At 43.7% G+C, this 27,743-nt stretch overlaps 1 protein-coding gene across 1 annotated transcript in view; it reads left to right on the forward strand.

The window, feature by feature from the left end:
- Positions 1 to 27,743, forward strand: part of PIN1 (peptidylprolyl cis/trans isomerase, NIMA-interacting 1) — an 89,854-nt gene that overhangs the window by 25,991 nt on the left and 36,120 nt on the right. The gene's annotated exons all lie outside the window — the stretch shown is intronic.

The following is a 27,743-nucleotide window of genomic DNA, read 5'->3' on the forward strand; positions in this document are numbered from 1 at the left end:
TTACTATTTTTACCCCATGTATGTAAGTGAGGGGAGAGGGGGTGGGTTGAAGCATTTGGTTGTCTGTGATCGAGGAACTACTTAACTTTAATGGAAGGATATATTTTTTTAACATGGAGACAAATTGGCTTGGCATTTGCAAAAACCTGCATTTTAGCAGGACTTTGGTTCTGAACTTGGCAAAATTGTACGCCGTCTCAACCAATCCAATTTGCTGCTTGCGCTCTCCCAGCGGAGGAACCTCTATATTCAGACAAAATTGCGGTGCTGAGTGATGTAACATCTGAGCTCATTTCATCAAAAATATGTCTCTTTAGTACATCTTTTTCTCAAAGATCATTTGAATATCATTTATTTCTCTGACAAGAGTTGGCCAAAGGTTTGTGATTGTGGAAATGCATGGATAAAAGTCGATGGTGGTGAAATCGTCATCATCATGCTCCGTTTGACCAATCGGCTTCCTATGATTATAATCATCGCGCCTGCTATCGGCAAAGACCGGTAATTACCATCGCGCCTGTTATTCAAAGGCAATAAACAAAACTAATATATATTTTGCTTGGAAACGCAAAGCAAGAGTTGTAAAGACCAGTAACTGTTTCCATGTCCTTTATCTCAAGACTTTGTGGGATGAGGTGTTCTGTATGAATTGTCTAGTTTGGGGGTCGGCAACCTTCAGCTCCGGAGCCGTATGTGGCTCTTTAAGGACTTGAGTGAGGCTCCCAAGCCTGATCAATAAAATCCCCCTTTTCCTCATTGTATATTAATTTTCAGAAAAATATTTGTGGGTGTCTTGAAAAGATAAAATAATACTTGAGAACTTTGGCAGTGATAAACACGAAAATACATCTGATTGCCGACAAATTCTGTGAGCAAGACTTACACATTGTGCTCCGTACACAACCTGCTTTCCATTACGCGGTTATTTTCTCCATCTTTTCGGCAATATTATTGCTTCAACCTGTTTTTCAGCCTCAGTTGTTGAGGTAATGGATTAATGATCTGAGGTAATGGTTGTTTTTCAACCATTCAAACCCCCCTTCTGAAAAGTTAGTGACACCATGATCCTCACTGGGCAGGTAAGTGAAAATCCCGTAATGAACGACTTGTATGTAAATAACAAACGCGATGTTTTGAAAACTCCCCCTTCAATAGAGGGTGCACGTGCATGTGACATCACCACGTTTGCTGTCCACTATCTTGGAGTACCAACAAACAAATCAAAACTACACGTGCACTGCGTCAGTAACCTCCGCCATCGAAGATGGACGGAGGTTACTGTTTTCACCCCTGTCTGTTTGTTCGTTTGTGAACAGTATTACGGAAAAACTCCTCTACGGATTTCGACGAAACTTGGTGGGGGAATTTGGTATGGTCCAAGGATCATGCCATTAGATTTTGGACTTGGTCCAAAGTCCAATATGGCCGCTATGGCGGCCATTTTGAAAAAATATTTGAATTTTTGTTTTTGTATTTCTACATGTTTTAAGTGATTTCCAACCCCCCCTCCCAAAAAAAAAAATTGTTAGAGAAAAAAAAAATTTGCAACTTTTTTTTCAACAAAATTTCGATTTTTTTTTTTTTTTTTTTTTTTGCATTTCTACATGTTATAAGTGATTTCCAACAAAAAAACATGCTAAAATTATAATTGCGGTTGATTTTGGAACTTCAGGTGAATATACCCACGTAAAATCAATTTCTGTCTCAAGGAATCTAGTTATGACAAATGAATTGAGGATGTAAATGGGAAAGTTGCAAACTATAACTCTGTGAGCACTGTTGACGTCAAATTGAATGAATAGGATATCAGATTCACTTGAGTGACCTAGCAGTATTGGCGGTGGAGGTTTTTCACTCTACCGAGTGCTCCCCCACTAGTTGTATTTACATTTGTTGAAATAGGAGTGAAAATGGTGAATTTTTGCTCATTATTTTTTGTGGCAATTATGCTGATAGGAAGGATTGGTTGTCATATCATCGACTGCCGATGGCACAACAATCCAAGGATTTTGATTTGGAGGCTTAACTTGTGAGTTATGAGATATGTTCAGGAGTGATTCGGAATGAGATTGTGTGTGTGTATGTGTGTGTGTGTGTGTGTGTGTGTGTGTGTGTGTGTGTGTGTGTGTGTGTGTGTGTGTGTGTGTGTGTGTGTGTGTGTGTGTGTGTGTGTGTGTGTGTGTGTGTGTGTGTGTGTGTGTGTGTGTGTGGTTTTTTGGCCCCATCTCTCAATGGTGAAGAACCACTTTAATAATTGAAAAATTCTGTTATTAACCTCCGCCATCGAAGATCGGAGGTTACTGATTTCACCCCTTTCTGTTTGTTATCTTGCCAAAACGAAGTTTTTGCAAGATATGTTAGTCAGCTTGTACGTTTTTTTTTTGTTTGTTTGTTTGTTTGTTTGTTTGTTTGTTTGTCTGTAATCACGTATAAAAAATTCTGCAGAGCACAGTTATCATTGGAAATTTTTGTAACTTCGCATATCAGAGGCCTATAGAGGTCCCTTTCAGTGCACAAAATTTTGAAGGTCAAGGTCAAAGGTCAAGATCACTTTGTCGCAAATCAGGGGAGTGGACGAAACCCTTATTTTTTGAGTAATTTTGATCGGATCGTCTTCAAACTTCATGGGAATATAGTTCATGGTCTGGCGCTCAGCTGATTAATTTTTGGTGGCGATTGGCCTTGACCTTCATGGTTAGCACCTGAGGTCAAACACATTTGACCCCAAGGTCAAATTTTCAAGTTTTAGGAACCATATCGTGTAGTACCTCAAATTGAACACCTCGATGAGTGCTTTCTAGATATGTCAAGCTTGAGACATTATGACGTCATTTGGTGACATTATGAGGCAAACGCATATTTTTCATGGTTACTCTGTAGAACGATTCTCATCGGAATCTCTCGTAGGCAGATATTCCTCAAGGAGTTGCTCCATCTGGATAGCAGCTCTGTTCACCTCAGTGTGACCTTAAAGAAGTCACACGTGGTCACCTTTTGGCAAGATACAGGTAACCCTGTGGGTGACATTGTTTTTATTTGTTTGTTTGTGAACAGTATTACGGAAAAAACTCCTCGACGGATTTCGACGAAACTTGGTGGGGGGATTAGGTATGTTCCAAGGATCATGCAATTAGATTTTGGACTAGGTGCAAAATCCAATATGACCACTATGGTGGCCATTTTGAAAAAAATATTTGATTTTTTTTTGCATTTCTACATGTTTTAAGTGATTTCCAACCCCCCCAAAAAAAAATTGTTAGAGGAAAAAACATTTTTTTGCAACTTTTTTTTCAACAAAATTTCGATTTTATTTTTTATTTTTATTTTTATTTTTTTTTTGCATTTCTACATGTTATAAGTGATTTCCAACAAAAAACATGCCAAAATTATAATTGCGGCTGATTTTGGAACTTCAGGTGGATATACCCACGTAAAATCAATTTCTGTCTCAAGGAATCTAGTTATGACGAATGAATTGAGTATGTAAAAGGGAAAGTTGCAAACTATAACTCTGTGAGCACTGTTGACGTCAAATTGAATGAATAGGATATCAGGTTCACTTGAGTGACCTAGCAGTATTGGCGGCGGAGGTTTTGCACTCTACCGAGTGCTCCCCCTCCAGTTAACCTCCACCATCGAAGATGGACGGAGGCTACTGTTTTCACTCCTGTCTGTCTGTTTGTTTGTTTGTGAACAGTATTACAGAAAAACTCCTGGACGGATGTCGACTAAACTTGGTGGGGGGATTACGTATGGTCCAAGGATCATGCCATTAGATTTTGGACTTGGTCCAAAGTCCAATATGGCCGCTATGGCGGCCATTTTGAAAAAAAAATTGAATTTTTGTTTTTGCATTTCTACATGTTTTAAGTGATTTCCAACCAAAAAAAAATGTTAGAGAAAAAAAAAATTTGCAACTTTTTATTCAAAATTTTTTTGATTTTATTTGAAAAATATTGGATTTTTTTGAATTTCTACATGTTTTAAGTGATTTCCAACCCCCCCCCCCGAAAAAATTTGGTGGAGAAAAAAAAAAATTTGCAACTTTTTTTTCAAAAGAATTCGATTTTTTTTTTTTTAATTTGCCATTTCTACATGCGCATCAATCTCGTTCAGTTTATTCAATCGTGGTTCAGTAGAGTCTGATCCGTTTTGACCTACAATGAATAGGATATCAGGTTCACTTAAGTCACCCAGCAGTATTGACAGCGGAGGTTTTGCACTCTAGCGAGTGCTCTCCCTCGAGTTAACCTCTGCCATCGAAGATGGATGGAAGTTACTGTTTTCACCCCTGTCTGTTTGTTTGTTTGTGAACAGTATTACGGAAAAACTCCTGGACGGATTTCGACGAAACTTGGTAGGGGGCATTAGGTATGGTCCAAGGATCATGCCATTAGATTTTGGAATTGGTCCAAACAAAAAACTTAGAAAATTTTGCAACTTTTTTTCAAAAAAATTTCGATTTTTTTTTTTTTTTTTTTTTTTTTGGCATTTCTACATGCGCGTCGATCTAGTTTAGTTTATTCAATCGTGGTTCAGTAGAGTCTGATCCGTTTTGACCTACAATGAATAGGATATCAGGTTCACTTAAGTGACCCAGCAGTATTGGCGGCGGAGGTTTTGCTCTCTACCGAGTGCTCCCCCTCTTGTCTGGATATGGATTTGGATCTTCACCAAAACTGAATCAATTCAAGCTTGTCACATACCCAACTGCGGAAACCGTCCATAACATTTTGAAATACCATGCTATGTGTATATATGTATGTAGGTCTTTGTTCACCCACAGCACCCCCTCAATCTTTGGGGATTTCCGATTTCAAACAGCATTTTCGGTACTTTTCATTCAAATGGATACCGAGTAGTTATCAGTAGATGGAATTGGATGAGATTTGATATGCATAATCTTAAGGTGATTCCCTGTCCCGCTATATGACATCCATTTTGCTCTAGATCTTATAGTCTCCATGCTCGGCGACCCATTGCCGCCTGCCGGATTGTCTGTGTGTGTGTGTGTGTGTGTGTGTGTGTGTGTGTGTGTGTGTGTGTGTGTGTGTGTGTGTGTGTGTGTGTGTGTGTGTGTGTGTGTGTGTGTGTGTGTGTGTGTGTGTGTGTGTGTGTGTGTGTGTGTGTGTGTGTGTGTGTGTGTGTGTGTGTGTGTGTGTGTGTGTATATGTATATGTATATGTATATGTATATGTATATGTATATGTATATGTATATGTATATGTATATGTATATGTATATGTATATGTATATGTATATGTATATGTATATGTATATGTATATGTATATGTATATGTCTATATATATATATATATATATATATATATATATATATATATATATATATATATATATATATATATATATATCCTCTGTGTCCCCTTTCATACAGTGACTTTTTATTATTATTTTTTTTTTTTCCTTTAACAAATTGCAATTGCACGGCATTGATTCGTTTGAGTCGATCCTCTCCAAATTTGGCATTGAGGTATCTTTGTTCAATACCACATGACTGCTTTTTCTTCTTTTTCGATTATAGACTCGTGTTCCAAATTTATGGGATCAATGATTAATGCAAAAAAATACAATCGCATTTTCCTTTGCCTTTCCATTCCCTGTATTTGTGTTGAGTGAGATGAGATTTGGCACAAAGGAGCTTGCAAGCCTCCACAAAAGTGATGTGTAGAAATGCTTCGAATTGGTCGTTATTTGGCATTATACAGGGGGTCGAAGTTCAAAATTGGTTTCCAAATTTCAGTGTTTGCCTTGCAATGCCTCTTTCAACTAATCCAAACAAGAATTGACAAAATGATGCTTTTCCACAGCTGCTACAGAATGAAGTACATCGGCATTAGTTTGATGCCTTACTTTAGCTTCAACAGGTTAAATGTCAAATTCGGACCCTAATTAATATTTGTGGTTGAAAGATTTGATATTTCATCCAATCCAGAAAAGACTTGGCCCAGAAAATACCTTTCTGAAACCCACTTAAGACCAAAGCGGATAGAAATTGCTCTTCTGTCTTAATGATTTCTTGATTTGCTGAAGATTTATGTCTTTACATATTGGTGATTGTACACTTTCGGAAGTCCTACATGCCTTTTTGCAAACCTGTTTTTTTTCTGACCGATTCATTGCCTAATCTGACCTTAGACTGATTTTCACATTCTTAAACCTCAATTACTTGGCCTACTACCTTATGTGGCCACAATGCTTGGCATTTATGTTTGCGTGTAGCAATATTTTGCAATGTTCATTCACCTTGATTCGGTCACCACCTGTTTTACGTTGCCATTCCCAGCAATACTTTGCATTAACAGACATTACAAAAAAATTGTAATCACATTCATTATGTTCCTCCTGGCTTATGTGGCCACTTGTCTTGTGTGGCTAAAATACTCGACATTAAGATTAAGACAGCACTCAAATACTCAACATAAAAAAGCTCTGAAGAATAGGAAATCAAATGTGGAATTAAGAGATAGGTTAGGAATGTAAAGCATTAGTGAGGTTATGTGTAGGTGTAGGTTGAGATGGTTTTGACATGTGGAAAGGATGTGGTCGAGTAGTTGTGTGAGGAGCTGTTTAAATATTAATATGAATGGAAGGAGAGCTGTAGGAGGCCGTCTGAGGAAAACATGGGATGTGTTGCTGAGAGATGATGTTTGAGTTAAAGGCCTAACAAGAGGGCTAGCAAGGGATCGTGCAGCCTGGAAAGCGGCCATTCGGTAAACCACTGCTTACACATGCAAGCATGGAAACTACTGTAAAACGATGATGATGATTGATATTGTTGCGGTCCGGGGGTCCAGCGGAGAGGACGACCATGAAGTGGGGGAAGTTACGTCGATTCCCACCAGACTCTCCGGAATTATAGGCCGTCGCTCACGGATAATTCCGTGACGCAGCGGGTCGCTTAACCGACCGTTGACGCCAGTACATCAACCGCGTGGCATAGGGTCCTCCTGTCTAGAATAAAGTTACCTAATTAACCACGCGGTTTCGACTACCGGGGAACCACGCCCTCGGTACGCCTTGCCTAAACGGATCACTCTACCATCTACTGACTACCTTTCCGGATTGGATGCAGTCGAGCGGCACTGCCAAGGACGTACCGGCGAGAAGGAACGGATTATCGGGAATAAAGACCCGGCTAGACTCAGATTCTAACCATGCTGGACCAATGGAGGAAAAGACAAAGATGAGCTGGGAACATTTCTACAATTATTTATTTACAATAAGCGGGGGAAAAGCATGTGGCACAACAAAAGGCTTTATTCGGTATGTCATGTAGGGGAAAGATGAGAGAGGTGTGGTGCGGCAATTTTACAAGCAACTTACAAAAGCGGACACAATGCAGACTTGACGCGAGATTAATAAAGCAACAATCACAACAATAAAAATCGTATACAGGCTTATCTAACGGACAGGCGCCAGCACACAGACACACTCAGACAACATAAACCCAATGAAAAGAAAAGGGACCTTTTGCAGCTAGGGAGGGAGGGAGTTGAGGTCACAGTTTTTGGTACCTGTGCGTTTCGAGGGAAGGGATGCTCCGTGGTGTGGCACCCAACAAAAGCTGTGCAGTTCGGTCCACAGCCGCACGTGTGGTAATCGTGTTTGGCGGAGTTCAAAGAGGTGGGAGATTAGTAGTAGGCAGGACCAGATTAGAGGCTTTGTCGAGGTCGTGTGGGCGATGACCAGTACAGTAGGCGGGCCGTCGAGGCGAGACGTAGGCAGAGCCAGGCAGCAGGAACACTTTCACAACAATTCTCGTCAACCTCTCCAACCTGCAATTCTCTTTAATGCCCAAACAAACAACAACGACCAACAACTCACAGTTCTCTTCAACCTCCCCAACCTCTTCATAATTCCAACGACAATGACCACTTCCAACTCGGAGGTCCGTGCTTTATACAGCCTGGAGCTCAGGGAGGAGCCATGGCGAAGCCGACGTCATCGTCCGATCCGAGCATCCCGATTGGACAGGGCTTTCATGTGGTCCGCCTTTCTGGGCGGGGTTTCGGCCAGATGCCACTCTGGCCCACCCACGCCGCGCGTGTCTGGGCCTGGGAAGGTGTAAGCCGATGCGGTTTTCATAGCGAACTTTGGGATTCTCCCTCATAAAACAAGACTCCGGATACAGTGGGTAGTCGGTGGAACGCTATGGGAAGCGAGACGAGGGTGCGAGGAAATTCACCTCAGAAAATAAATGAGGAAGAGTGGGAAGTGGAATGGAGGGGAAAATGATTTAATAAAACAAAAGGGAAAAAATGATTTATTGATCCTAACTATAGCCCATCGCAACACACTCCCTCGTCTTCCCTCGAGACATAAGGTAGGGACCTAACTCCACGTATATTAATGAAATAACTGACGCGGGACAACTGTATGCTGTATGCATACGGTTGCTGCAATCTACATGTATCCACATAATCGCTGCAATCTACATGTATCAACATAACAGATGTTTATTCTGGATGTGATTGGGCGCTTGAATCGCACATGGTCCGCGCAGTGTCACGTCTGACTCAGTGCCTGGAACGAAGCACGTGGTTTCTTGTCGCTGTGTGACACAATCCGGTTATGTAAATACATTGCAGCGATTGACCAACGTGCAGAGATGGCAGCGCAGAAGAAATGCGATCTACAATCGACTGGTTGAAGGTGAAACGATTCGGTTCCCTGATCAAAGACTCATCCCAGCATGTACTCAATAAATCGGACTTTTAGCTGTCTGACACGGAAAGGTTCGCGTTGGTTCACAGTTTTAACTTCGGCATTGCCAGCCAGAATATCAAGAGGGAAGACATTTTTGCCGAGTTTGAACTCTTGCATGCTCAACTATCAACACATCCGGCTGTATCAAACGAAGCAGACCAGGCGCTGAGGGCGAGACTATCAGACCTCGCACATGCGTACTGTGGAATCCCGAATGACGTCGCAGATTTTCACATGCAACGGGATGTTCTCTTGGCAATACAAGGATTGAGGAGGAATGCTGCCATTCACATCTGTGAACCAGATAAAGGCACCGGAGTGGTAATCATGAATAAGATTGATTACATCGACAAGATGATGGACATCCTGAAAGACGAAACCAAATTTAAATATCTGGGCGGTGTAACGGAACATGATCGCGGCCTCAGGTGGAAGGTCAGATCGTCAAACGACTGTTGCAGCTTCTCAAACGTAGAGAACTATCAAAGGAGGTGTACGACAGAATTAAACCTGTTGGAGCCCAACGTTCAAGAATGTACGTCCTGCCGAAGATTCACAAGGAGAATATCCCTCCAAGACCGATACTGTCCATGATCAGCGCAACATGAACTTGCCAAGTAGTTGGGAGAAGTACTGCAACCAGTATTGGATTCACTTTCTCATTTTGTGGTTAAGGATTCCTTCACATTTGCAGAATCGATTAGAGCAAAAACACCGACAAGTGAGGACAACATCATGGCATCCTTTGATATCAAAAGCTTGTTCACGAATGTCCCATTGACGGAGACGATTGAGATATGCGCACATTTGCTGTATCACACCGATCTGGAAGAACCGGTGATCTGGGGACACGTCTTCGTTGAATTAATGAACACAGCAACAAGGGAGATGGAATTCAGTTTTAACAACATGATTTATGTTCAAACGGACAGTGTGGCCATGGGTTCTCCATTTGGCCCAGCTCTTGCAAATATTTTTGTTGGCTATCATGTAATGCAGAAACAGACTGGTCGGCAAGGGGTCGATTCCCCCCATCGTATACTAACGGTATGTTGATGACATTTTTGTTTTGTTTGAGTCTCGGATGGCATGTGACAATTTCCAGGCATGGCTCAACACTCTCCATCCAGCACTGAAGTTTACCACGGAGCTGGAATCGTCAAACACGTTACCGTTTTTGGACGTGTTGGTTGATAGATCCAACCTTGGTTTCACAACATCCGTCTTCCGGAAGCCGACTTTCACAGGGCAGTATACTCACTAGGACTCGTACAGCTCCAGGAGAAACAAAATTGCCTTGATCAATATCCTGATTAACAGAGCACAGAGGAATTGTTCACCTTGTCATCTTCCTGCTGAAATTGACAAAATCATGAATATACTCAGTGAGAATGGTTATCCTGAGCATATAGTTAAGAGATACACACACAAGTTTCTAAACACGACAAAAGATCGGAAGTTTGGTCTGGACAAATGTCCAGTCTATATCAGGATGCCCTGGAAAGGGCAATCATCACGAAGGTTTGAAGTACAAATCAAACATATTGTGTCCAACACGTTTCTGGCTGTGCAACCCCGAATAATCTTTACCTCTCGCCATTTGCTGACATCAGTCAACAAGGATGTGCTACCCAGCTCACAAACCAGCAATGTTATTCATGAGTTTAAGTGCCGATGTGAAGCTCGGTACGTGGGCCACACAACACTAAGATTGGCTGATCGGATCAAACAACACATCTCCTTGGCGATTCGAAGAAAGATTGTGAGGGTTAGAACACAACCAGTGAGAGCATGTATAAATATCCAGCATCCACCGGCCACTGTACCTGCTTCATCTGCCATTGCACAGCACCTGGTTACCAACCCTAACTGTGCAGACCAGTACAATGCGGATATGTTCAGGATATTGAGCCGAGGTCAGAGCTCGTTTCATTTACATATGTTGGAAGCAACCTTCATCCGAACCACCGATCCAATATTATGTCGTCAAAAGGAATTTGTACGATCTCTGTGTCTCTTTCAGCATGGAAAGATCAAGGGAAGTACGGTAAGAAGTGATGAATGGACCTTTGGGGAAACTAATCCCCCCTCTCTCCAGGATGTGGTGTGCAAACGTCAATCATCGACGAACTTTGATCCAGCCAATGGGAGCTCGAGGTGAAGATTATGAGCCGACCAATGGGCGTTCGGATTAACCGTGACGTCATTACGGTTGCACCAATCAGGGTCCACCTTATTGAGACTTGCGTATAAAGCACACGCCTTCACTTCCTTCATCACTTGCTGCGATTTTTACCCTGAGTAGTGTCGCACGAAAAGCTTCGGTCACTATTATATCATGTTTGTTTGTATCCATATATATATATATATATGTATATATGTATATATGTATATATGTATATATGTATATATGTATATATGTATATATGTATATGTATATGTATATGTATATATCTATCTATCTATCTATCTATCTATCTATCTATTTATCTATCCATACATACATACATACATACATACATACATACATATATTTATATATTTATATATTTATATATTTATATATTTATATATATATATATATATATATATATATATATACATATATAAAATATATATATATATATATATATATATATATATATATATATATATATATATATATATATATATATATATATATATATATATATATATATATATATATATATTGTTACGGATTCGCGCCCGCCGGCGTGCTGACGGCCACGTAACTCGAATCGCGGCACGTCGCCCACCGGACGGACAATCCAGTCGTGACCCTCCCCAGTCCCAACGGTGCCTCACTCCCGCAGGGTCCGAGCCATTTGCCCGGGGGCTCCACCACCCTTGTCTGCGTCTGTCCGTGCCCCGCGTCGTCCCGCTTACTCTCCCAAGCCATTGGACTCGCACTCTGCACACCCCCCGGAACAGTCATTCTGGGTACCCCCATTAGGCCAAAAGACCCCGCGGTCTCTACCCTCCCCAAGCTTGGCATGCTCACCCCCGCATCAGGCAAGCCTCCTCCTCCGCCTTGTGACACCGGCCCCACCTGGGCACGATCCGCCTCGAGGGAGTATATCCTCTCCCCCTGTTCCCGAAGGAGGCCACCCTGCTTCTCACACCGGGCCTCCACCCTATCCGTCAGTCTCTTCTCCATTTCCTCCATTTTCCCCTTTATTACCCCATTTATTTCCTCCCCTATCGTTCCTAACGACAGTTCCCCGACTTTTTCTCTTATTTGCTCCACCTCCCCTTGTACCTGTGTCACCATCTTATTTGTCTTGGATATTTCCTCCCTCGTTGTCCTAAACTGCTCTTCTGTCTCGCCCCGGTTTTTTCCTATCTGCTCCCCCAGTTCCTCTGTCTTTTCTCCGGCTTTCCGCTCCATTTCATTGATTACCTCCTCATGTCTCTTTCTACATTCCTCCGCCACCTTCTTTAATCCTTTCTGTGTCTCCGCTTTTACCTCCTTTCGCAGGTTTTCAACTTTGTCTGTCATTTCCCGATGTCTTTTCTCACAGTCCTCCTTCACGGCTCCCAATCCCTCCTTTATTTTCCCTTGTTCTCTTTTTAATTCCTCTATCGCCGTCGTGTTCCTCCCTATTTCCTCCTTTATTTGGTCTTGTCCCTGTTTTACTTCTCCCAATCCTTTTCCTACTTTGTCTATTTTTCCCACCACCATCTTTATTTCGTTTACCCTCTCTTGTTTACTTTCTTCCATTGCGACTCCCACTCCTTTTACTTTCTCTTTTAACCCGGTCACCTCCGCTCGTATCGTGTCGACTTCCTTTTTCATTTCGTTTTTTAGTTCTTCCAAGCTTCCTTTTAGGCTCATTCCCATGTTCTGCGTCTCACCCCGCAGCTCTTTCATTTCCTCCTTCATGTTTGCTTCCATTCCGTTTATTTGCTTGTTCGTTTGCTGTGTATTCGCATCCATCGTCGTTTTCACTTCATTTGTATTTGTATCCATCTTTTCGTTCATTCCTTTTATTTCGTTTTTCACTTCGTTTGTCATTGCCGCCAGCATGGCGCATAGCTGGGCCATGTCGGGTGCGCTTGGGTGAGCCGTTTCGGCAGGGGTTGGGGAAGGGTTTTGGTGGAGAGGGGGAGGGGAGGTGTCATACACCGCGGCCGCTGCCGCACCCATTTCGGCCTCTGGGTTCAGTTGGGCGAGTTCGTTTTCCTGTACAACCAACATTTCCTGCACGGGGATTTCATCCTGAGCCATGGATCCTACACATTCTACATCCATTTCTAATACCCCCAGCTCCCGCTCGCCTTGAGACGCCATCTTGCTTCTCGTGAAGGGTTAATTTCGCTCGCTCGTAATTTGGAGGGAATCGGGGGTCGCTTCTCTCACCCCTGGACCGATTCCCGTGAATTTAGCTGGAGACAGGAGAGCCCGTTTTCCTGTTCTCCGATACCAGTGCCGCGAGGAGGGCGATGAGTTTGTATCGCATGACCTGACACCAGTGTTACGGATTCGCGCCCGCCGGCGTGCTGACGGCCACGTAACTCGAATCGCGGCACGTCGCCCACCGGACGGACAATCCAGTCGTGACCCTCTCGGACTAACGCCGGGAACCAGTCACGGGTGGACCTTTCGGTCTCACCGCGATCGAGCCAATCGGCCCCCGCGTGGGATAGGGTTGCTCGCCAAATTCGACCTACCTAAGTACCCACACGGAGGGTAGACGGGGCGATCGCACCTCGCCGCAGGTCGACTTCGGACACGGGCCACTTAAGCGACCCGTTCCGTACTATCGGGATAACCGAGCGGTGTTATCATCGGCCTCGACGGTTCGATTAATTATCGGGCGTATTCAGCCCACTACCAACCCTTTACGTGAAGCAAGATGAGGATTCAATGAAAGAAATGACGAAGCGAAGCTGGAAAACAGTTCAACATTAAGCACATTTATTCGCGATGAACGGAAAGCACACATATACAATTCCACCAAAAGCACATAGAAAAGAAGAAGACAAAAAGCAAATGCGACAATGCAGATCTAATACCGACTACGCGAGCACACGGCAACACTTATACAATTTTACTTCACAGACGGCGCCGACAACACACATTCCCAAAGCAAAAGAAAAGAGAACCACCCTCCAGGATGAGGGGGTAGGTGGGCCTGGAGCCGAGACCGTGTCGGGCCTACCCGTCTGATGATGAGACGCGGAGCGGCGGTGGTGCCTCAACTCCGCGGGCCTCGCAGACAGTGTCCGGCAGGGGGTGGGAAGGGGGCCCCCTTTGTCGCACTATCTCAGCGCGGGGGGAAACAGGAGGGGATTGCTGATGCTCGGGGAAAGGAGGATATAACCCTGTCTCGGGTCCCGCGGCGAGAGTCTCCTCCTCCACCTCGGTCGCGTTGCTGGCCTCTCTGGTGTGCAGCTCCCGGCACCGACGCGAGCACCCCCTCGTCTGCCTTCGCCGCCGCCGCCTCTCCACAGCTCCGTCCTCTTCACTCCGACTCCGCGAACTCCCAACTGCACTCCTTCCAACGCACACACCCTTTTCTGACGAACGCAGCCGCTTATATAAGCCCCGTGGCTTCGCCTTTGACCCCCTGCCTTCGACCTTTCACCTCGCTCCCCACTGGCCCGAGAAAAAGTGGGCGTGAATGCTTCCCGATCCATGAACTTGCACACAGCGACCGCCCTCCAACGCCCTGGAGGCGGGGCCAAATCGCCCCTCGCTCACCGATTGGACGGAACAAAAGTGGGCGTGAGTCGTTTTTGATCCGTTTTTCTGCGGAAAGTCCGTGGTTTTGTACACGCTGTTCGGCGCGCGCCCTGCACGAGTCCAATACCGGTACCCACAAGCGGCGCAAGAACGGTGGCGATGCGACGGTTGCGAGGTGTGACGGTAAAGGTCGTGGCTGTTGTGGTGAAGCGGCGTTGTGGTGGGTGGTTGATGTTGTGATGACTGTTGAGACGTGGTTGGTGGTGGTAATAATGGCGGTTGGTCCAAAATAAAGATAGTAAAAGAAAAACGGCTATCCTGAAGAGTCGCAGCACGCATGAATGACATTTATTCCCTCTAGACAACGGGTTTGGGCCTAACTACACATATACTTACCGAGATATCTCACCTGAGGGACCTGAATAGTGGTTTGCGAATTTGGTCAACCACAACAATATATATATATATATATATATATATATATATATATATATATATATATATATACATATATATATATATATATATACATATATATATACATATATATATATATACATATATATATATACATATATATATATATATATATATATATATATATATATATATATATATATATATATATATATATATATATATATGTATGTTATGCACGAGTGGGTTGCATGATTTTTCATTTATTTATATTTTTATTTACGGATGCTTTCCAACAGTACTGTTTGTTTTTACTTATTTATTTATTTATTTTGTTCCCCGAGATAACTCGCCGGTCAGTGTTACCAGGCATGGGGTCACGCATTGTTGCTACGAGCCGGAGCTGTGCTCATTCCATCATTATTCATTTTGACTGCATCCCGCAGCAACACTTGCACATGCAGAATTATTTCATGATAACGACATGGTCTTTTCTCTGACGTATCTTTCTCTACCATCCATCTTGTCTGCTGTGGACACAAAAGACCAATCAAGACGGGCAAGCCCGACCAGTTGTTTTCAGAACAAACCCGAGCAAACTTAAGAATTGAACCGAACTGACCTGCACCTCACATTCTTCCATTTGCACGAAGCGGCACCCTCTGTTGCATTACACTTGTGCACCTCTCAAACACGCACCCGAGACACCTTCAGTATTTTTCCTCCTCCCCCTTTCCTAAGCATTCTGGGTTGCGCATATCTTCCTATCGTGCCAGGTATTGAGGTTGTTAATGTGTGTGTGTGTGTGTGTGTGTGTGTGTGTGTGTGTGTGTGTGTGTGTGTGTGTGTGTGTGTGTGTGTGTGTGTGTGTGTGTGTGTGTGTGTGTTTTTTTTTGGCACCTGTCATAGCATAAGTTAAGACGATAAGAATATTCGGGATAACTTTGCCCTGTCTTCTTTTATAAATATTGCATGCCTTTTGCCGCACCGACTAATTCCTTGTTTTTCCTGCTTTACATTTGCAATACATCCCATACTGTGTGACATAACTTTCCTCACTCTTTGTTTAAATAAATGTGCCTGTTAGAAATGTACCCAGCTAGTTTTTGTCTTTCCTCCATTGATGTAGCATAGCCTGACCCTAGCTTAGTTGGGACGTTATTCCCCAAAATCTGTTAAACAGCCTGTGTGCGTACTTGGCAGCTCCGCTCGGCTGCACCTGATCCTGCAAGTATGTACCGAGCGTGTGATTCTCCGAAAAGGAGATCACGTGTTCTTCAGTAAACGGTTGTCAGATGGAGAACCAAAGGTCACGTGGTCAAGTTATTGGTGTTCGTGCTCAATTTAGCGACCCGCCACAACACAGAGTTATTCGTGTGTGATGGCCTGCGATTCCCGGTGAGTCCAGAGAGGAACACGAAACAGCCCCTCCTTCGTGGTTCCCCCGTGACGCCGGGCTTGCAACAATATTATTGCAATAATGACTTTTCTTTCAGAGTATGGACAATGCCTACATTCCAGAATATAATGTGCCAACTCAAGCAAGGCCTCAAGGACATTATCAATGTAATGGATTTGTTTCTACCTTGTTACTTGTATTTGTTGGGAAGGTTGGATGTTGTTTATGTAGGGGTTGGTTGGTGGGTGGGTGGGTCGGTCGGTCGGTCAGGAGATGGGAATAGGATGGTGGGTGTCTGTATTTTTTTTTTCATGTGCTGTTCAGATTAATGGAATCTTAGATCAATATCGCATACAAATCATTGTGGTTAATAGTAATGTTGTTGTACAATGATGACCTTGCTCAATGAATGATAAGTTGGTGCATTTTACTCATCACTCTTACAGTCGAAGATGGCTGTGTATCAAAGGGCTAAAGTTTCTCTATCTAAGTGATGATGCATCTCCAAAGTCCTCTCTGGGGTGGCAGATTTTGTCCTAGCAACTTCTGGTTTAATCAAATGTTTCCTGGCTTGATACACGTCTGAGACTCATGCTGACTTGTTTGACTTGTTTCCCCCTCCTGTGACTTGTTTTCAGCATGTGCTGCCAAACTAAAAACATCACTTACCCATGTGTTGTGGGTCACAATGCCCAAATGCAAAACAAAAATATAACATTCGGCTATTAGAACAGCTAATCACTTTATAATCTGATGTATTAGTTGCATGTTTCCAAATAGACCTTGGAACCCAGGCTTATCATGTTATATTTATTTATTTTATTATTGGTATTCAGAGTCAAAGCTCATGGAAGAGCTAGTACACTGAATGGACCAGGACACAACAGAACAAAAGTGAGAGGGGGTGGGGGAAACCCCAACAGCAGAGTTGAAGGACAAAATAGAGGGACACTTGGACAAATAATGGGTGTGGGGAGTCATGAGGATACATGAAGTGGTCAGGGTCAATGGAAATGGAAAAACTAGAAATTTGAAGGAGGTGTGCTTGGGGCTTGGGGGTGGGGATGGGTGGGAGGGTTAACATAACAAGAGCAGAAAAGATCATGGTTTTGGATGCAGGATGATCTGGTGATGCGGGTGATGGTGGTGAATATCTTTCTGGAAGACATAAAGGACAGAATGAGATTGAAGAGATGTGAAAGTTGTGGAAGTTTGTTCCATTGTTGGGGGTGGCGGGAGGAATGAGTGAAGATGAGCAGCAATTCGAGAATTTGGGAGTATAACCAGAATAGGGTTGATGCTAGACCATGTGCATCCTGCAGGACCCTGGGGGGACAAATGACGGAAAGAGCAGAGGGTGAAACACCAGAGAGGAAGCGGTAGAAGACAGAGACCTCTGACCTGTCTGCGATGACGAAGTGATATGCCCATCGACTGATATTCATAATGTAAGATTCCAATAATCTTGAAGGCCTTGGTTTCTACAGTCAAGCTGAGCAAAAGTGTGAGGCAGGGGATCCAGCCCAGAGGAAAGAGTAAAATTCCATCATGCTGCAGATGAAAACCTTGTAGGTGTATAGGACTTCTAGAGTGCCTGGGAAGGACCTTGTATGACTGAATGCCCAGTCGAAAACTGGCTTTGAAAGCCAACTTTGAAATATGGTTTCCCCAAGAAAGATCATGGTTGATCGTCAGACTCGGGAGTTTGAATGACTGAACTTCCTCAAGAGGATTGTTAAGAAAGTAGATGGAAGGGTTTTCCAGATGGTCCTTTCGAAGAGAGATCGTGAGGGTGTGAGATTTGTTGTGATTGAAAGACATATTCCAAGTGTTTGACCAGGTTGTGATTTTTGTCAAGCTCCGAAGAGAGGGAAGAGGCTGAACGATGAGGGTCATCGCATGGCAGAGGGTCGAGTCATTAGCAAAGAGATAAAGAGGATTTTCTAGAGATTCAGAGATATGAAGATCAGGAATAGGACGGCCCAGAACACTACCTTGGTGTACCACAGGCTTGACAGTGAAAGGAAATGAAAGGATTCTGTTGAGAGCCACACATTGGCTATGAGAGTAGAGGAAGTCAGTAAGCCATGTGTGGACTTGGCCTTGGATACCATAGGCGGAGTTTTTGAAGAGCAAGGCTTGATGCCAGACTATATAGGAAGTTTGAGATGTCCAGAGAGATGGCCCTGATCTCATGTCTGACATTGAAGGCCTCCATCCATTGCTGGGTGAGTAGTAACAGCATGTCCAAGGTTTAGTGACCTGGTCTGAAAACAAATTGGTGATCTAAGATGAGGTTGTTGGACAAAAGGAAGGATTTCACATCAACTATGATAATGGATTCCATAACCTGCTGATGACGAGAAGTAAGCTGATCGATCTGTAGTTAAGATGATCAGTTTTTTTCACCTTTTTAGCTCACCAGGACTTTAGTCAGGTGAGCTCGTGCGATCAAGCAATGTCTGCAGGTAGGTAGGTGAGTGATTGAGTGACGCATTCAATCAGTCTATAAACACTTTAGTCATTATCGCTTGAACTAAACACACAATTTTGATTAAACTTGGCCACAGGCTTCATATCTGATGCCTAACGAAGGTGTATTGACAGCCTCAAAATCTGCGCTCATTAATGGGGTCTATGGGGGAGGGGGTTACCCCCTCCCAAAAAAAAAAATTGCTCTCTCCTCTGAAACTACATACACTTTCGATGAGACTTGACCACAACCTTCATCACCCTAGATGTACCAAAGTTTGTTCATGGCATTAAAAAATTGGGGTCCAGTTGGGTCTGTGGGGGGGGGGGGTTGAGTGATTGTTGCTCCTCATCCAGGTGAGCTTTAGGACAGGCGGTCACATTTTTATGTTATGCAGTGATGGTGGCTGATTTCCAACCAGATGGGAGATGACCGTGTAAATGATCAGGTGAAAAGGGCAAGAGAGTGCATGTGCAAGAGCAACAGAGCAGGTTTTTAGGACATGCGAGCTGATGCTATCTGCTTCAGTTGCAGAATCGGGCTTTGGCTGGGTGGGGTGAAGGGAAAGCATTGAGAGGGTGCATTGAGGAGAGATGCATAAAGGGGGGACAGGAAAAATTGAGGGTGTTGTTGGTGGGGGTGGGAATAGTTGATATGAAGTGGAGGTATGCTCTAAGAGAGTTGGTGGACCATGTGCTTTGCTGAGGAACAGTTTTGGAAAATAATATTTCTGAAGAACAATAAGATAAATTGATCGTGGCGAAGAACCAGTGGAGTACACCTGAATGTGAAATAAGGATAGTGAAGCATTTTAAAATGCTTTTAAAGGAAGAAGCATTTATATTCAATGAAAATTAATTTTGGAGATTTTGAGGATTGGAGGCAAAGAATGAAGTACAGACAGAAGGAAATTCAAGTAGAATGAAATTGTTGTGGAGTGGAAATTTTATGTATGTATGTATGTATTGTTACGGATTCGCGCCCGCCGGCGTGCTGACGGCCACGTAACTCGAATCGCGGCACGTCGCCCACCGGACGGACAATCCAGTCGTGACCCTCTCGGACTAACGCCGGGAACCAGTCACGGGTGGACCTTTCGGTCTCACCGCGATCGAGCCAATCGGCCCCCGCGTGGGATAGGGTTGCTCGCCAAATTCGACCTACCTAAGTACCCACACGGAGGGTAGACCGGGCGATCGCACCTCGCCGCAGGTCGACTTCGGACACGGGCCACTTAAGCGACCCGTTCCGTACTATCGGGATAACCGAGCGGTGTTATCGTCGGCCTCGACGGTTCGATTAATTATCGGGCGTATTCAGCCCACTACCAACCCTTTACGTGAAGCAAGATGAGGATTCAATGAAGGAAATGACGAAGCGAAGCGGGAAACAGTTCAACACAAAGCACATTTATTCGCGATGAACGGAAAGCGCACATATACAATTCCACCAAAAGCACATAGAAAAGAAGAGAAACACAATGCAATTTTTACACAAAAAGCAAATGCGACAATGCAGATCTAATACCGATTACGCGAGCACACGGCAACACTTATGCAATTTTACTTCACAGACGGCGCCGACAACACATACCCAAAACCAAGGAAAAGAACAGAGAACCCTCAAGGATGAGGCGGGCCTGAGGCCGAGACCGGGTCGGGCCTACCCGTCTGGTGATGAGACGCGGAGCGGCGATGGTGCCTCAACTCCGCGGGCCTCGCGGGGAGTGTCTGGTAGGGGGTGGGAAAGGGGCCCCCTTGGTCGCACTATCTCAGCGCGGGGGGAAACAGGAGGGGGTTTCTGATGCTCGGGGTATAGAGGATTTCTACTCTGCCTCGAGTCCCGCGACGAGCGTCTCCACCTCGGCCAGGTCGCGCCGTCGGCCTCCCTGGTGTGCAGCTCCCTGCACGACACGAGCACCCCCTCGTCTGCCCTCGCCGCCTCTCCACAGCTCCGTCCCCTCCGTTCCGACTCCAACGCACACGACGAAGACCAACTCCTTCTTGCTTCTTATTCCCAACTCCACCGCCCGCGAAGTCTTAACTCTTGTCCACTTGACTGACGAACGCGGTCGCTTATATCAGCCCCGTGGCTTCGCTCTCTCATCTTTGACCCCCTCCCTTCGACCTTTCACCTCGCTCCCCATTGGCCCGAGAAAAAGTGGGCGTGAATGCTTTTTGATCCATAAATTTGCATATATCGATCGCCCTCCAACGCCCTGGGGGCGGGGCCAAATCGCCCCTCGCTCACCGATTGGACGGAACAAAAGTGGGCGTGTGTCGTTTTTGATCCGTTTTTGAAGTGGAAAATCCGTGGTTTTGTACACGCTGTTCGGCGCGCGCCCTGCACGAGTCTAACACCGGTACCCACAAGCGGCGCAAGAACGGTGGCGATGCGACGGTTGCGAGGTGTGACGTGAAGCGGCGCCGTGGTGGGTGGTTGATGTTGTGGTTGTGGTGGTAATCATGGCGGTTGGTCCAAAATAAAGATAGCAAAAGAAAAACGGCTATCCTGAAGAGTCGCAGCACGCATAAATGACATGTATTCCCACTAGACAACGGGTTTGGGCCTAACTACACATGTACTTACCGAGATATCTCACCTAAGGGACCTGAATGGTGGTTTGCGAATTTGGTAACCACAACAGTATGTATGTATGTATAATTATATATATATATGTATATTTCTTGTTTTCATCACTTTTGGTTTGAGTACAAAGCTGACATGGTTGTACTTTGCCTTTGGGGATGTTTTCTAGTTTTTTTTTGATTGTTCTATTGTTTTTTTTTGGAATCTTTGTTGTTATTATTATTATTTAATCCCCCAGATGTGAAAATTTGCTTTTGTGAATCATTTGTATCCAGATTTGTATTCTTTCATCTATTGGTTTTGAGGTGAACTGCAATTTATCTGCACAATGCTTGCTTATTATGTCGTAGGCACACAAGGTTGACGTGTCAGGCTGCCTTTGGAATCATCAATCTCCATCAGTTGATTAGTGAGTTGCACTAACAAGATGAGATGCAGCTCTATTGAAGGTGACATTTCACATGTGCTGGCTGATCGCATGTCAAACGAGGAAGTTATTCTTTTCCAGAATAACTTTTCATACGGGGGTGGGTTGGATTTAACGAGTGCATCTAATCCTCAGTGCGGACATGGCTCGATTTATCCACAGATTTATTTTTATTTGCTTTGACTTTGTACTGATTGTGTTTTACACAATATCATGATTAATATAATTTTAAATATCAAGCTTTGAGTTGAGTCTGACTCCACATGTACCACCTATTTATCACCTTAAGAGTGAGACCTGGTGGACCTATGTTGTACCCGTAGGGTTCATCAAAGTCGCCACACGACCTGGTGATATTTTTCCTGATTTGTGCTCTTCCGATTAATGCTATGCCTGGTGTTGGCTCAATGGTTAGGGTGGTGGGCTTTCAATCCGAGGGTCCTGAGTTCAAATCCCGCTCAGCTGTTGAATTAATACCAGGTGGGGTTAACTCGACCTGTCATCCTTCCGAGGTCCGCAAAATGAGTGCCAGCATGCTGGTATACTGTGTCGGAGTGGCGTCCCGCCAAGGAGACTACTTCGGCAGCACCAATGCTCTACACAGAGTATGGTTCCAATCTCCTCATTAATACCGATATAACAGTGGCGTGAAATTGATTACAACATAACCCCTCCTTTGTTTGTTTTCATGTCACACCTTGTCAACAGCCGTTCAATATTTTAGTTACGAGACCAACATGGATTTTCTGATGTTGCTTATATTTTGTGAAACTTGTGGTCAATGATTCATCATTTTAAGCCAAATGTTCCTAATGTAATATAAGCATCCTTTTTTTTAACTTCAAATTATTGTTACCATTAACTTGCACTTCGGGGTGCATATGCACAGGTTGCTTTGCCAAAGTTATCAAAACATTTGAATGTTAGGCCATATACCCAGGGCAGCAAATTGTATAGTGTATTATCCCCAGGCTCTGTCAAAAAAAAAAAATGGGGACTTGTGATCGGCTCTGTCTATCTGTCTGTCTCGCTTTCTCCTCAACGATGCAAGTGCAGAAATTCACCAAACTTCGTAGTTATGATCAGCACATGGCACAACTGCGCAAGAGCAGTATCATTTTTGGCCCCTCCTCTTCGGGTGGGATTAAAAGATCAAATACCGAAAAATGCAATTATGGGCATATTTGAAACATTTTTAAATGAAACTTTGTATATACAATCAACATGTGCATTCAACACATGAAATGGGAAATGATTTTTTTTTTTAATTTGACCTCCGTGTCATTCCCCAAGGAGTGGGAACTTTGGGGTCACAGGGGTCAAAACAGTTAAACAAAGTTAAACTCAAAATTTGACATTGGGTTATGCCTGATGGAACATTTTTGAACTGCTTTTGTTGGGAAGCGTGGGGATTTGCAATGGCGTGCCATCTACTTCCTTGTGTAAACTGAAAAGTTGCTCATGGTTCGCCATTTCAAACTATCGTGATTTTGAGACGGTATCTATGTCTGCAATTAATCTTTGGAAAACATCTCTAACTCTTGGCACTTGATATAAACCACAATCCTCACCTGATTAAAGGGCATGTCCAAGGTGGCTGCCAAAGCAAGGTTCACAATGTGCATTCTTCATTCAGCTTGCTTCTTTCTTTGATACTGTTGAACATATCACAGCATACTGTACAAGGCATTCATAGTACAGTGGAGTGCTTTCGCTATGGTTCCGCATTCTTGCATCCGCCATCGAGCAATTAAATGCTGTAGAGACCAATCACCAAGAGGTCAAGGCATAATGCTTGCTGCTATCACCTCAGACAAGTTTGTGCTCTCTTCTGGAGCAATCTGGAACACTGGTCGGTCAGAGCTTGTGGAGTTTGTTGGCAACATCAACATTCCAATACACATTTCTGTCCTTGAGGATGGACATCTCCCTATCTTCTCCACTGGTCAGATGGTCAAAAACAACACCCTATTCATGGATTATGGAGATCCATGCCACACTCCAAAAAAGACCAAAGAATGGTGGGACAGAAATGAGATCAAGTTACTTCCATGGCCAAAGATGACCTTCAACTATCTCTCATTCAGTCTTGCATCTCTTGTTGTTTCACAAACTTTTGCTGTTTCCTAACTCCATCAGTCCTTCAACCTCTTGATTTTGCCAAATCCTACTGTACCCTCCATGCACGTTCACCCAGAAACTTATCTTTGTTAACCTTCCAAAGTCAAGTCTGCGCTCACCATTTCCTTTCTTACTTGTGGAATTATTTATTTGTTTGTCTCGTCTCACTCTTCCATCTAGTGCTTAAAGGTGGTAGTCTAGTGCCATCCCATGTTGCCTTTCATCGTCACCCATGATATATTGTTGCGGGGTCAGGTGAGAAGACCACTAGGTGGGGGACCACTACGAAGACCACTACGTCTTCCCACCAGACTCCCCGGAATTGTAAGTCATCGCTCACGGATAATTCCGTGATGTGGCGGGTCGCTAAAGCGACCGTGGACGCCATAAATCAACCGCGTGACCTAGGGTCCTCCCGCCTATGGAATCGGGTTACCTAATTAACCACGCAGTTTAACCACCGGGGAACAAACGCCCTCGGTACGCCTTGTCCGAACCGGATCACTCTACCGGATCGGATCACCTTTCCGGATCGGATGCAGCCGCGTGACACTGCCAAGGACCTACCGGCTGGAAGGAACGGACCGTTGGGAATAAAGACCCGGCTAAACCTGGATTTGAACCATGCTGGACCATTGAGGGAAAAGACAAAGGTGAGCATGGTGTCTATTTACATGGTGTCCATGTAAATATGTCCAAAAATGGTGTCCAAAAATCATGGTGTCTATTTACTTCTGTCATGTCTCTATGTGTGTATGTGTGGGTGTATATGTATGTATTTGCTATGTATATGTATGTATTTGCTATGTATATGTATGTATTTGCTATGTATATGTATGTATTTGCTATATATATATATATATATATATATATATATATATATATATATATATATATATATATATATATATATATCATAGACTCCTATAAAGAAGGACTGGAACTTCACGATCTCGGGGTTTGTAACTTGAGTCTAAAGGATTAACTTGAGTCCGGGACTAAAATGACTTCAAGAAGGGCTAGAGACACGATCTCAGGATCCATGCAGGGGTTTTTGAGGATGGCAAGTTCAATAGTGTCATTTTCAACACCACCTGAGGTCATCTTCAAGGTCAAAAGGTCATATTTCAAGGTCAAATTACTGAATTTTGGTATTTTTGCCCATTTTTGTGTAACTCTTAGAGGAAAACTTTTGTAAAGTCTATGACAAAACATGACATTGTGCACCTACTGCACCTACTTGCTGATTTCTATCATCGTTAACTTGTGTATGTTTTGTTTGTTTCTCTTTCAGAAACTGTCCAGCTGGTGATCTCACAGGATCTTTGTGTTGTTTCCTGCTTTGGTGACAATATGCCATGTCGTTGCAGCTGCTTTGGTTGTAGAGGAAACTATGATGGGATGCCTTATGTAAAGGTCATATCCTTCCCAAAAGATCCTGAGGAGAGGGAGAGATGGATATTGGCAATGCCAAATGAGAAAGAAAGCTTGAGGTGCTTAAAGGAGATATATATTTGTGAGACACATTTCAATTGTGATTGGGTGTCAGTTATGGGTGGCAAACGATCAAAAGAACCCCCATCAATATTTCCTGGAGTACCGAAATCAGCTTTGAAGCAGGTGACCTCAGCCCCACGCCCAACATCATCTTCTACGTCAGAATCAAGAGCTAAGAAGATGCAGGCAGCTGATGAGGATGCAGACAATATCCAAGATTTCGACCACTTCTGTGCTAAAATCAGCTCCTATTTTCCTGGCTTTAACGTCATAAAAGACCAGGAAAACCTTTACCTATCAAGAACTGATGCAACTGGACAAACTGTCGAGCAGTTCTTTCATTTCCAACAAGTTCACTCACCTTTTGGATTTCTATTCTTGAATAGAGTTGAGAAAGATGGCATTGAGGTGCCCAAACGACTTTTTCCTTTGCAGAAGAACAGCCTGCTCTCAAAATAGTCCCAGATTAGATCCATAGCTGACCAGGTAAACATCTATGAATGCACAAGCAAGGAAATTCTTCAGCTTGTAATAAGCCAGCTCTGTTGGATGACTGAGGCACACGAGCTTCCTCATTTCACCTTCCTTCTGTCGCAGCTGCATCTTGTGTTCAAACCTCTTGATCATCGCCGATTTGATATTGATACTATGATTTTCGCAATGCAGCTTCACAACATATCACCCATTGCATACAAAATGATTCGTCGATCCGGCTTAATCATTCTACCATCAACAAAAAAGGTAAAACAGATGCTTGCTAGTAGTCAGCAGGACTCCAACCTCAAAACCTTGTTCGACCAGCATAAACCACAGCAGCGTTTGGTCAATTTAACGTTTGACGAGGTAAAGCTGGTCGAGACATTGCGATTTTCTGGAGGGCATGTTGTAGGATATGCTCAAAATGCAGCAGCGGGTGGTGAACACGAAATGTTGCTTCACATGTTATGGTTGTTGAAGTTGCCTGCCATTTTGGTGGTCCACGCTATATTCTACGCATTTTGCCCTGCAAAAAACTAACTGCCAATCAGCTGAAAGAACTCCTTATCGAAGCTGCATCAGCTGTAGTTGGTGCTGGCGGTACTGTGATTTCTTTGATATGTGACAATTGCAATACCAACCGCAGTGTTTATTCAAAACTTGGAGGACCAGGAAGTTGCCAAGTGCTGTCAATTCAAGAGCAATCTATGTTCTTCGTGTGCGACTACGTGCACATCTTCAAAAATGTTCGCAACAACTGGATTACTGTTGATGGCAAGACACTCATTTGTCGTCGATGGTAATGAGTACAAAGCTTACTGGAGTGATATTCAGAAGATTTATGAGATCGACTAGGCTACTCCTATTCGCTTAACCAAGCTGACGCACACCGCTGTTTTCCCCAAACCCCTTCAATGCCAAAGCATACCATTGGTATGCCAAGTGTTCAATGACAAGACTGTCGCTGCTTTAAAGACCTTCAAGGATTCACTGGGCATCAGCGAAGGCACAATCATCCTCACCCAGAAAATGAGTGAGTGATTCAAGATGATGAATGTGAAAGACGTTTCTCAGCTATCCATCTGCGCGACGAATCCAGACAGCCTTGAACAGCAGACTGTACAAGTTTCACTAGGCTGGAGCAGGCCTGCCAAATTATATCTACCTGCGTATGGCAAGGAGGTGGTGGTCGTAAGCTGAAGCTAACTCAACAAACTGCTGAAGCCTTCACTGTGTCCACACGTAATAATGTGGATGCTGCCAAATTGCTTCTGGCAGCGAAAGACTTTGATTACGTTCTTCCTACTATATTTTCAGATGAAGCCTTGGAAAAGTTTTTCGGCCAAGCCAGGCAAAGAAGCGGTGGAAACCTTGACATTGACGTAGTTGACATTTTTGCTGCAGCTAAAATGTAAATTTGCAAACACTCATTAAGCATGACATTATGCCCGAATCTAGTTCTCGTGTGATTGATTGCGACAAGAACTGTACAACTTCCATAAATCCAGATGAGCGAAGTGAACTCATTGACGAGATTACTCCTCAAGACACTCAGGATCCCTTGGGGTCTGACAATGCCCTTAAGCATAAAGTAGTTTATTTGGCCGGACACCTTGTTCATAAATATGGCGATAGCACTAGTATGGAGGAGATCATTGATGATGAAGATGGTAATGAGGTGTCATCTGAGTTTCTAGATAATTTGAATAGAGGTGGATTGAGTGTGCCGACTTTGTCAACCGTCATTTTTGTACATAATGCCTATAATTTGTATGACAAGACGAAAATGCGTTGCCGATTTCATTTTGCTGAGCTGTTATATTCTGTAGATGCACCTTTAGCTAGTAGTAATGCTGCATGTACTACTTTAGTTAACATTCTATTGAAAGCTCATGTCCTCAATGTAAGT

This window comes from Eptatretus burgeri, chromosome 5 (assembly GCF_056783735.1).
Source record: "Eptatretus burgeri isolate ZD-2024b chromosome 5, Ebu_testis_v1, whole genome shotgun sequence".
Taxonomy (NCBI): Eukaryota; Metazoa; Chordata; class Myxini; order Myxiniformes; family Myxinidae; genus Eptatretus; species Eptatretus burgeri.